The 12,429-nt window shown below is 32.4% G+C and overlaps 1 long non-coding RNA gene across 4 annotated transcripts; it reads left to right on the top strand.

Annotated features, from left to right (window-relative positions):
* The first annotated feature begins 3,465 nt into the window (after nucleotides 1-3,465).
* Nucleotides 3,466-11,936, top strand: LOC105797824 (uncharacterized). 4 transcript variants are annotated; one of them, XR_008189111.1, is made up of 5 exons: nucleotides 3,496-3,549; nucleotides 8,724-8,884; nucleotides 11,326-11,400; nucleotides 11,499-11,597; nucleotides 11,726-11,936. It is a non-coding gene; the product is annotated as an uncharacterized LOC105797824 (long non-coding RNA). The 4 variants fall into 4 exon arrangements; XR_008189110.1 differs by lacking the exon at nucleotides 8,724-8,884 and having other exon boundaries at nucleotides 3,466-3,549; nucleotides 11,730-11,936; XR_008189109.1 differs by lacking the exon at nucleotides 8,724-8,884 and having other exon boundaries at nucleotides 3,466-3,549.
* The last annotated feature ends 493 nt before the right edge of the window (nucleotides 11,937-12,429 follow it).

Here is a 12,429-nt window from a genome sequence, read left to right as displayed (position 1 = left end):
GTATGTGTGTATGGTATATTCGGTATATGATTTGGCATGAAATAATGACATGAATGGTTTATGAATTAACACATGTTGGTAAGCCTGATACATGAATAAATGTTGTGCTCATCCATGCTTATAATGCTTATGCTATATGTGTATTTGGCTAACATATTTGGTGTATATGCTTAGGCTTTGGTCAAGTAGTGGCTAGATTATGCCACGTTAAATTTATAAGTTATGCATTGAAATTGTTTATCGTGTGGTTAGTTCCAAAAAGAGTTATGTTTAAATACACTAGCTTGCAACTATGGTTGAATGATATGCTTATATCTTGTGTGATGTGCATAGAAACAAATGTGGAAAGATAATGAAATAATAAATTCATATGGCTGAAATTTAATAATTAAATGTTAATTTCACGAATAATATAATGTGTGATGAAATGTATTTATTGTTGAAATGAGAATAAAACAAAAATGTGAAAAACCGAATAAATGATCAAATTGAATGGAACGCCGGATTTGAGTACTTCTAATCAGTGACAAAGTGATAAGTGTTAGCTTTAGCTACACTTATCTGATCAAGTGACAAAGTGATAAATGTTAGCTTTAGCTGCACTTATCTGATCAAGTGACAAAGTGATAAGTGGTAGCCTTAGCTACACTTATCTGATCAAGTGACCAAGTGATAAGTGGTAGCCTTAGCTACACTTATCTGATCAAGTGACCAAGTGATAAGTGGTAGCCTTAGCTACACTTATCTGATCAGGGACAAGTGATAAGTGATCATACGTAAGACCATAGTTATACTATGGCAAAGTCAAAGTGAAGTACTCAATTTTCCGTAACCGTTCCCTAATTTGATTAAGGATGGTAAGTGACAAAAGGGCCCAAACGAATTAAAGTAAATGGATAAGTGGTAGTATATTTATACCAGGATGATGTTGTTATTTAAGCTAAAGTGATATTTTCATTGCAAAATTGAGAATTTCATAAATGTGTTATTGAACGGTATAATCGATAAACGTTAAGTTAAATGGTAAATACGTATTAGTGTTGAACTTAATGTCATTGAATTGTACGTGAATTAAATGGAAATTGCTAGTGAATTGATTTAAATTGTGAGCATGAGAAGTTGCTAATTGAATGAAATGGAAATGAAACATTGAATTGCATGAGTATGTATCGGGTCTCGTAGGCCCTAATTATTATGATTATAATATTTTGAGGATATATTGTGAAAAGTTATAGAAGCATGTTAATTATTTTGAAAGTTTTAATTTAGATGAAATTTTATAATTCGGTTAAATACGTTTACAAGTGTATGTGTTTTGGTAATGCCTCGTACCCTATTCCGGTGTTAGATACGGGTAAGGGGTGTTACACTCACCACCGATCACAACCATCACCACCACCTTGTCTGGTCCTCACATCAACAATTAGTGCAGTGAATGTAGACTACTTTCACCTTTAAAGTTTTCAAGTTTCACCAGTACTATGAAAACCAAGCTTATGTGACCCAAAATCCAGATCCAAACTCGCAATTTCTAGCGCTTCAAAAGCAATTTAGAGTACTCCAAGAGCAATTCCGCTAGTCACAAGAGCCCGAATTGTAACACCCCAAAATTTTTAGTACAATAAACGATATTGTTCCAGAAATGTATATGAGAGATTTATCAAGAAAATGAATTGAGAGTAATGAAATTTGGTTTAGCCAAAAATAAATAAATAATTTAGAATTTGGTGAAAGAGAATTAAAAGTGAAAACAAACCATAGGAAGAAAAGGTAGAGTCACAAATAAATATTTTTTTATAAACATCATGAAAATAATTGATAGGCGAAATTGAAAATTAATGGTATGGGCTAGATTGAATAAATTAGAAAAGTTCAAGAGCTAAAGTGTAATTTAATTATTTAATAGAGAAAGGACTAATTGATAATTTTCCCATAGTTAATTAATTTTATGAGACATAATGATTATATTTTATATTTAATAAATATATTTGGATATACATGAGTAAAATGGGTGAAATTTGGTATACTTTAATTGGTTTGTCAATTAATTGATTAAAATAAAAGAAAAAGAAAAATGTAGAGCTCCTCCACACTAAGGAATAGAAAAATAATAATAATGAAATATTTTCAAGGATATATTAATTATTTAAAATTAAAAGATTGCTTCTGAATTTCGAATTAGAATTTATTAAATAATAAAATGAATAAATAAATAGAATAGACAAAAATTAAAGAAACGTCTGTAAGATAGAAGAGAAAGCATTCTCTCTATATAAACCCCAATGTGGTGGGGGTGTGGAGAACGAGAGTTTTTTTATGCAATTAGCTTTCTTTCCTATTTAGGATCATTTTCTAACCAATTATTTTAGAAAATTTTATAAGATAAAGTTAGATTTCATTTTAAAAAATAATTTAAGTATGTTTTTTTTAAGGATAAACTATAAAAATAGTCACTTTTGTTTGTTTCAGATTACATTTTAGTCATTTATGTTTGAAATGTTAAGTTTAGTCACTTGCATTATTGTTTTGTTACGAAGTGTTTACTCTACCGTTAAGCTCCGTTACCTCCCTAACGGCGGTCCTACGTGGCAGTCCAAATTAAATTTATTTAATTAAAAACCTATTTTCATCCCAAGAACTTGACATCCAAGTTGGAATTTAAAACTCATTTGAACTGCCACGTAGGATTGGCGTTAAGGAGGTACGGAGTTTAACAGTAAAGTGACCACTTCGTAACAAAACGATAATGTAAGTGACTAAAACATAACATTCCAAACATAAATGACTAAATATAATCTAAGGCAAACAAAAGTAACTATTTTTATAGTTTATCCTACATTACAAGTCTCGACCATCAATTTTTGAAATTCAACCTTACCATAAATAGACTAGAAAATTATTTCAGTTATACGACATGGTCGCGAAGCGTGCTAAGACCGAAGAGATCAATAGTGCAACCTGTAATAGCCCAATTTTTAGAAATGTTGAAAACAGTGGTACGAGACCACCAAATTCAGAAAAATAAGCTCGTAAATTTTATTATCTAATAAGAACGGGTCAAATATGATTTTTAAGAGATTTTTGAATTAGTAATTTGTGTTTTATAAAAATTTATTAAGTTAAGAAATTGAGGAAAAGAGGTATCGAGACCTCGATGTTATAAATCGAGCCATAAATATTTTTATAAATATTTTCAGAGTGTCAATATGTTAGTGTTAAAGTTTCGTCAGAAAATTTTAACGTTTCGACAGTCAATTAAATAAAAAGGACTAAATTGAAAAGAATCAAAACTTGCTAAAGTGGTTAAATAGCTTAACAATTAAATAAGAAAGGACTAAAGGAGTAAATAGACCAACTTCAGTGGCAGAGGCGGCCCACCGTTAAAAAATCAAAGATTTTTATGTATTTAAGGACAAAATTGGAATTATAATAAAGTTTATGTGGCCAATATTTATTTTAAGGATTTCAAGACCATTTCTTCTTGAAATTTTCGGTGGGAAACAGCCATGGGAGAGGGTTTAGAGCTGGTCTTCCATATTTTAGCTTCAAGTAAGTGAAATTCTTACTTTTTCCTTAAAATTTTTTATATATTTAGACTTTTACAATTAGGTCCAACCTAGTATTCTACTAGTTTCTCATTTTGTTGAAAGTTTAGAAAGATACCATTGATAAGTTCATATGATTTTTGTTATTTTATGATGAAATTGATATGTTAGTGGATGTTTAAAGGTGTTTTATTAAAGAATTTTGGATGAAAATATATTTTAGGGATTAAGTTGAAAAGTATTGAAATTGTGGAAAAATTCTAAAATTTAATGGAATACATGGGCTGTTATTGATATGTATGAGAATTATTAGGCTTGGATCAATGATTAAATTGCAAGAATTTCATTTTCCGAGCCTAGGGATTAAACTGTCATGTGTTAAAAGTTTAGGGTCAAAATGGTAATCAATATGTTGCACTAAAACAGTTTTGGGCAGCAGCAGTGTGCCAACTTTGAAAAATCACCAAAAATCATGGGAATCGAATTAGAAGATTATTAAAATATGAAATTAAATATTATCGAGTCTAGTTTCTCGTAGAAGAAACGGTGTAAGCAATGGAATTGTAAATCATGAGATATAATAAATTTTCTGAGACAGAGTCAGAATAATTTCGGAATCCCCTGTTCTGACTTTGGAAAATCATTAAAAATTGTAAAAAATAAATTATGGGTTAAACCTTATATTTTTAGAATCCTAAATGAGTCTATTTTCATGATAAATAAACTAGAATACCATCCGAATTCTGTACAATGAGATAATCAATTTTTAGTGAAGATAGGTCAGAACTGTCGAGCAGTGCAATAAGAGAAATTTTAAAGAATAAACTGTACTTATTGGCTAGACCACAAATTCTTAAAATTTTATGGTAAGAATATATATGAGTCTAGTTTCAAGAAAAATTAACGTATCTTAATTTTGAGCTCTATATCTCGAGATATAAATAAATTAGTGACTCGACTCAAATAGATAGCTTGAATTTACATACAGGAAAATAGTGATAGTATGGAAAATGTTGCTTAAATGTATTATACACATTAAGGATGTGGAATGGAGAGGAGGAGGAAGAAAATTAGAAAATATATGAATGATTTGTCTATAATTGGTCATGTGTTCGATTATAATTGATAAACGATGAAATAGAAATAATATTTATATTTGTGCATTATTGGTCGTGGTTTAAGCTCATGGGGAAAATAAAGTTTTATAGTATATGTGTATGGTATATATATATGTGTGTGGTAATTTTGATATATGGATGTATTTTGGTTGTGGATTGATCATGATGATAAAGGTTAGGTATATTTGGTCTATTAAGTGACATAATTGAGAAGTATGATAGGTGGGTCATTCTATGTGTGAGATGATGGTATAATTTGGCTTGGTTAAGTAAGTTAAAAGGATGATTACATCATTGAGGTTGCACTGATTAATCCGGTTTATGTGATGGAAATGTCAAGTGCGTTTGTCTTTGATGCGTGATAATTATTTAATGCCATGAGAATTTGTTTATTGGAATGTATCTATATTTTGTTATATAACTTGTTTTGTAATTTATTTGACAAATGATAAAAATTAACTCAGTTAGCATGTGAGGTGAATTATGATTTGGGTAGCACATCTATATTCCGCAATAATAGATAAAATATATTTATGTCATGGGTGAATGGTTAAACACTTGGGCTAGTTTAAGGTATATATTTAGTAAGGGTAGTTGGTAATGAAGTAACATGTTTTGATTTAACATCGAATAGAGAAAATATGTACTATCTTTGTGGCTAATATTGATAGTTGTATGGGAGATGAATGGATAATGTATATGTGACACTTAGCTTATAAGATATTGAGTAATTGATATATTACAATAGTTAAATAGGAAAATGTGACGACATGAGAATATGTAATGATACGGATCAATTCAGGTACTCCTGATGAATTCAATAAGTAAGTGGAAATTTTTAAATTCATACGACGAGGAAATGAAAGATTGTGAGTATATTAGGCTACGTAAACCCTAATTAGCGAATTAAGAATAACAATTTGAAAGTTTTAGTTTAGATGAAATTTTACAACTCGATTTTAATATGGTTAAAAGTGTATGTGTTCTGGTAATACCTCGTACCCTATTTCGGCATCGAATACGGGAAAGGGGTGTTACACAACCAGTTCATCGTTTAGTTCCAATCTACCATCTAAAGAAGACGGGTACAACTGGGGGAAAGAGTAAAACAGGAACAAGGAGAGGATGCACAAGTCCTTCAAAGTCAACAAAAAGGAGCAATCCTCCCTGAAGTTCCCTAAACCTAAAAGATGGCAACTTGATGATTATCCTCATGGCACGCACCGTAAACAACTCAATTTTACAAGAGGAAAGGAGTAGAGATCCAGAGGACTTTATAGGCAGTTCGATGAATACACCTTGCTAATATCACCCTTGGACGAAATCCTATGACATGTGGTAACCTTGAGAATACTAGATCCCACTCCCCAATGAGGCTAGACCCAAGAAAGAAATATTCTCAGATATATGATTTTTACCACCAAACTGGTCACTCCATTGAAAGGTGTGTCTCCCTCAAAGATGCAGTGGAAAGTGCAATACAGATAGGATAGCTACATCAGGAAGATGCTAGGCAAAGGTAGCCCAAGGCAGAAGGGAAACAACTTGATAAAGGGGTAATCCATGTGATAATAGAGGCGAAGATAAGGCAATCTTCTTCCCTCAAAAAAAGGCTAATCCAAGAAGCGTTTATTCTATGAGAATAGCAATGAAGATGGCTTATCCAACCGAAGATTACAGGATAAATTTTGAAGATATGGATTCAGCCAAAATTTTGGACAAAGCAACTAATGACGTACTAGTGGTAACAACTCGAATTGGGGATTATAATGTCGAACAAATATTAATCGACTGTGGTAGCGTGGTAGTACTATTGCACTAGAAAGCCTTTTAGTAGATACGCCTTTCAGAGTTGCAGTTGGGAAGCGTAGGTCGTATCTATGGTTTCACAAATCAACCCACCAAGTGAAGGGGTCCATCATCCTCCCAACCACTTTAGAGGATGGGTATTGCACATTAATTGTTGAAGTTGAGTTCATTGTTGTCAACCGACCATCTACATTTAATGCCATATTTGGAAGACTTTTGATGGGAAAGAAAAGTTGATTTTAGCAACATTCAACTTGACTATCAAATTTTTGACTCATCGCAAAATTGGTTACATGAAAGTGAATTAGCAAACAACTAGGAATTACCATCTCCTATCATTACAGTTGTTGTAGGCAAACCGATTGCACCAAGGGAAAGAAACTGGTAAAGTTAGATTAAAGCATTCTAGTTTGAATGTTGATAGATGGGTCAATCTCTTAGAGAAAACCACTCTTAATCTTGAGAAGTTAAACATGAGAAAGAAGCTAAGCCTATATAATGCAGACCTTCTAAACAGACTAAGAATTTCCTCATTATCGAAAATGAAGCAAACAAGTTCACCAAAATAGCTACCACCTTACCAAAGACAAAAAAAAAGATACCTAATGAGACTACTTAGAAACAATGTTGATATATTTGCCTGGACAGTGATCGAAAAGCCAGGAATTGATCCATCAGGCATTTCTCACTCACTATGTGTAGACTCTTTAGCAAACTTGTTAAGTAGAAGAAAACAAAGCTATCAATCAAGAAAATCCAATGAGTTATAGCAGAGGTTGAAAAACTCCTCTCGACAGGTTTTATTAAAGAAGTAACCTACCCTAACTGGGTCTCTAACATGTTGATGATGAAGAAATTGATGAAAGTTAGTAGGTGTGTGTGGATTTCACTAATTTGAACAAGCATGCCCCGAGGATAACTTCCCACTCCCATCCATTGATAGATTAGTTGATTAAATTGCTGGCCACAAATATATGAGTTTTATGAACACTTTTGCGGTGTACAGATACAAATGAGCCCTTGAGATCAAGAAAAGACTTCTTTTATTACAGAGGATTTGCCTTTCAATTTGAAGAATGTAGGCGCCACTTCCTTTATATATCTATAAAGAAAATATCAGTAAAATCATGGAAGTGTACGTCAATGATATGACTGTTAAAAGTGCAACAATGAAGTAGCACCTCAAATATTTGTAGGAAGTGTTCCAGGTCCTCAAGCAGTAAAGCATGCTCCTAAACCCAGAAAAGTGTGCCTTTGAGGTTGGGGCAAAAGGTTCTTAGTTTTTATTTTATTTCTAACAAAGGGATTGAAGCAAACCCAAAAAAAAGACAACGACCATCTTGGATATGAATCCACCTCAAATAGTGAAAGAAGTCCAAAAGTTGACAGGAAGAGTTGTTGCGCTTAATTGTTTTGTCTCTAAAATAGTAGAAAAATGCCTACCATTCCTCAAAACTTTTTGAACAACCTCGTTCTAGTGGACCCCAGGTTGCTAAAAATCATTTGAGGAGATAAAATCTTATTTAAGTTCCCCACCCTTGCTCACCTTGCCAAAAACAAGAGACAAGTTGTAAGTGTATTTGGTAGAGTCTGATGAAATGGTAGTGGTAACACTAATTTGAGAGGAAAACAATGTGCAATTTTCGGTATACTATGTTAGTAGGGTCTTGCAAAATGGCGAGATAAATTACACAAAATTTAAAAAGATTATATTTGCTTTAGTTGTTGCAACAAGGAAACTAATACAATATTTCCAAGCCTATCCGATCATGGTACTCTTAGATCAACCCTTGAAAGAAGTGGGTTCGGGAAAGAACTCTATCTTAAAATAGGTTTTAAAGCCTAATTACTCTCAAACTTCATAATATAATGCTCCTTTCCATAGTGGTCAGAGGAAAAGGACCAAGACATGGTTGAGGTAGCAAACTATTTAGAGTAGTAGATCTGGATGTGAATGACTAGGAAAGTGCTCGAATAGAGCCTCAATTGAATTTGTTTGTGGATGGGTCAACGAGTGTGACACCCTATACTTGACCCTATTTGCTGGGTCTGATTTATAAGGTTCCACATTTGTTGACAGAGCAACTGCGATCAAATCTAGTTCAATTATATCATTAAACTTTTAATTATAAGTAAAATAGGTGTATTAAACAATTCATATTCATCTTCAGGTCTTATACGTGCTTACTAAAGCTATAATGTTAACCCAAATTTGAATTAGGACTAAACTATAATGTTTACAAAATTTCAGGTTGACATCGCAACGTTAGGGGTTTCCTCGTTGCAGCGCAACATATTGACTAAGTCTAATCACAATGACCCATGATTGATGTCAAGTCGTGGCATGGTGGCCTGATCTCGTCACTATAAAATTTGCTTTGATGTCACAATGTGACATGCTGTTTCTACAAGGTACCAAAATTTACATTAACCTGAATTACCAAATCACCAATCTGCTCGTTCACAAGACAATTTCAGCCAAAATATGCAATTCACATGAAACATAATACCTTAATCAGTTATATACCAATGCCAATTTACTTTTAAGTTCACTAATTAATAAAATTCATTTAAGATCATAAACAAACATACTTATCCACAAATGCCATATGCAAAATTGCATCTTTTTATACATTTCCAAACCATATGACAAACTCATGTACATTTTGCATCCATGTGATCAATTCCATATACCGAACTTCCAATTCAAATGTTCATAAAAACATAATATTATACCAAAACTAACTCAACCTAGGTAATTCCATAAAAAACGGGATTTATACAAACTTATTTGAGTCGATGAATCACTTCTTAGATGCTGGATCAACTACTCTAACTATCGGGAATCTATTATACTTACGCACGGAGAAAACAAACCGTACACTTAGCAAATATGCTTAGTGGTATTTCTATGATTCAAGTAAATATAACACAATTCTAAAACACATGTATACATTCAATTTATAAGCAATCCTTATGCAATTCTATGCCAACAATCTACAATACAATGTAAGTATACATATAATTATTTTTAACACACTAAATCACTATTTATGCAAACCAACTTGCCATTTACCATTCATTTCACAAACTGCCAAATTAATACATATTGTCATCTTTATGAGCTTAATATTATTAATTTGCCAATATCAATGTTTCCATACTCATATTCAATATACTTTTCAACCATTTTTGAGCCTAACGACTCTTTCATACACATTCGGCCACCAAGGCTCATTTTCAATACTTTCACATACGATCACATATCACAAATCACATATCAATTTTATTTCATTTCATTCATCATTTTATAACCCTATTAACTATACACATACTCAGAATGAATACATGGATCCTTCACCCGGGGTTGTCCAGTAATGATGGCGCTAACTTGTACATACTATCACCCCAGGTTGCTTGGTAACAATGGTTTTCACATTCTGTTTATTCTGTCACCCCGGGTTTCCTGGCAATAATGACCTTATATGTGCAATTTACCACCCCGGGTTGCCTAGAAATTATGGTTTTCAATCAATATTCTGGCCATATGGCTTGCCAACCGTATCTAATCTAGTCCACCAACTATCCAATTCATTATATATATAGTTCAAATAATATTTTATCATATCCAATTAACCATCAATTCATCATTTAATGCAGCTTGTTTCAACTCAATTTCATACCAATTATCATATATCAATCAAATCATACAATTTTTATTCTATTCTATTCTATTCTATTTAGTCCTTGTCTGATAATCAATCTCAATTGAAGCAACTTAATTAAAAAAAATCCAATAACAGTTCACCTCAATATTATATAATGCAAAATAAAATGAATATACAATAATTAAATTGGTTCCGAATCATAGAAATACAAACTTTCAATTTTTCTTTCCCTCGTAACAGTTCCATGTCAACGTTAGCGAAACAAAATCACAAATATATAATGCTATCAAATTCTATTCAAATCGAAATCTACAAGATCAAGCATATTTTACAATTTATTCAAATTAGTCTCTAAACCCGGGACAATAATAACTTTCAATTTAAAACTTCGGATTAAAATCTGATTTCACAAATATTCATTAAGGACATCTTACTTGCTATTCTTACCAAATTTTTTACAATTTTTTCCATTTGATTCAATTTGGCCCCTAATGTACGAAACTAACAACTAAGCTTTAGAATCTAGTTTTTTTTTCTTAATCTAAGCTTAATTTCTAACAATTTCACACCAATTTTGTCACACTCGAAATTTTGATCAAAACTTGGCCATATTGAATTGACAACCCTTAGTTATTTTATATGTTTTAATTAGATCCTACGACATCCTATTTGTACCGAATTGTAAAATTTGGGGGATGAATTGGGCATTAATGATGATTTTCAATTTTTCTAAAAGGTTATTTCTAATATATTATCTTAATTTGGGTTGGTGCTTGTATGGAAAGTGGTGAACGATCAATAAGAGAGTGGCTATTTAAGGGGAGAAGGAAAATGGTGAACATATATTTTTCCTTCTTCCAACTTATTCCCAACTATCGTTTTCTCTCTGGTTATTTTGGAACAAGAGACAAGGGAACGAAGGGATCGAGCTGCATGCTGGTGAAAAATAGTAAATTAGTGTAACCAAATGTGAAATTGGTGAACTGGTAACATTTATATACTCTTCTGTATCTTTTGATTTTGAAAGAAAGAAATAAATTGTGGACAACCGACTAAATGTTGGTTGTGGATTGTAAGAAAAGAAGCATGTTAAGTAGAGAATTTACTTTACATGTTGTTAGAACTCAATTACCTTACTCATATATGTCTCACGGTTAGTCCTATATGGTTGTTACTATTTAGCAGACGAAGATGGAGAGGGACCAAACGAAAATGGGAAATTCAAGCTAGTAGGTGATGCATCCTTGAGGTATTTTACCGGTGAGTTCCCGAACTCATAGTGTTTGTCTTATATGATTTGTATTGTGATGTTTGGGTTGTGTGTTATGCTTACGACGAAGTGTTACTTTATCGTGCAGAACCATGTCAATGTATAAAATGTGCCAATTTTGCAAGTTGTGCTAAGACGAATGATGTTAAGAGTGGACTGTGATGACGCACGATCTGCCTTCGTGTAGGTTATGTCAAAAATGAGACCAAGCCATTGAATTCATACCATATTATGATAATATCAAGATCAGGCATATTATTTTAATAACTCACGAGGTCCATTTGAACTCACCTAGCTTCTTGTTATGCTTTTCAGGTAGGACGTGCTATACAAGATGCTGGAGAGGGACTAAGCCAGAAACTTACGAGCCAGTGTGAGTTGTTCTTCTATGTTGTTTCATGCATATAGTGGGGAAATCTTTAGGCTAAGCCTCAAGATCAGGAATCATTGTAACAAAAATTTAAGAACAATGTAATTAATTCAACGTGGGTCGAAGGTCACAAATTAATGAAAATATTTTTACTAATCACCATTGAATTGTGTATTAATGTTTTTAGAATAAAATTAGTGGGAATTGTAGCGCTCCCGTTTGACTGGTTGACTTGTTGACCTTTTGGGGTGTTACATCATGACATCATTCTAAACTTCTGAAATCCTTGTAGTTTTATCCTTGTTCGATCCTGAGTCAATTTTAGAGTTTACACAAGCTCGAATATGACTTAGAAAAGGTTCTAAATTGTGATGAATGATTGAAATAATTTAATTTAATAGTTTTTGTAACACCCAAAGTTTGGCAGGTCTAAGATTCAGGCGTATAGTAGTAAAATAGTCTATCTGGTCAATTGTGATTCGTCCAATTAATTATTTTGGTGTATACGTGTGGGCATATAGTAACTTCCATATAAGTAAGTGAGGATTCTATTTAAGGATATTTTACTATTTAAGATAAAAGATTGTGTTAAGCAAAAAAGGGTACTTATGATATGAGCTAACGCCAAAGGTATAGCGCACATTGTTTG

The sequence above is a fragment of the Gossypium raimondii genome, chromosome 9 (genome assembly GCF_025698545.1).
Source record: "Gossypium raimondii isolate GPD5lz chromosome 9, ASM2569854v1, whole genome shotgun sequence".
Taxonomy (NCBI): domain Eukaryota; kingdom Viridiplantae; phylum Streptophyta; class Magnoliopsida; order Malvales; family Malvaceae; genus Gossypium; species Gossypium raimondii.
The sequence above is the reverse complement of the archived record's forward strand: the minus strand, read 5'-3'. Positions and strand labels throughout refer to the sequence as shown.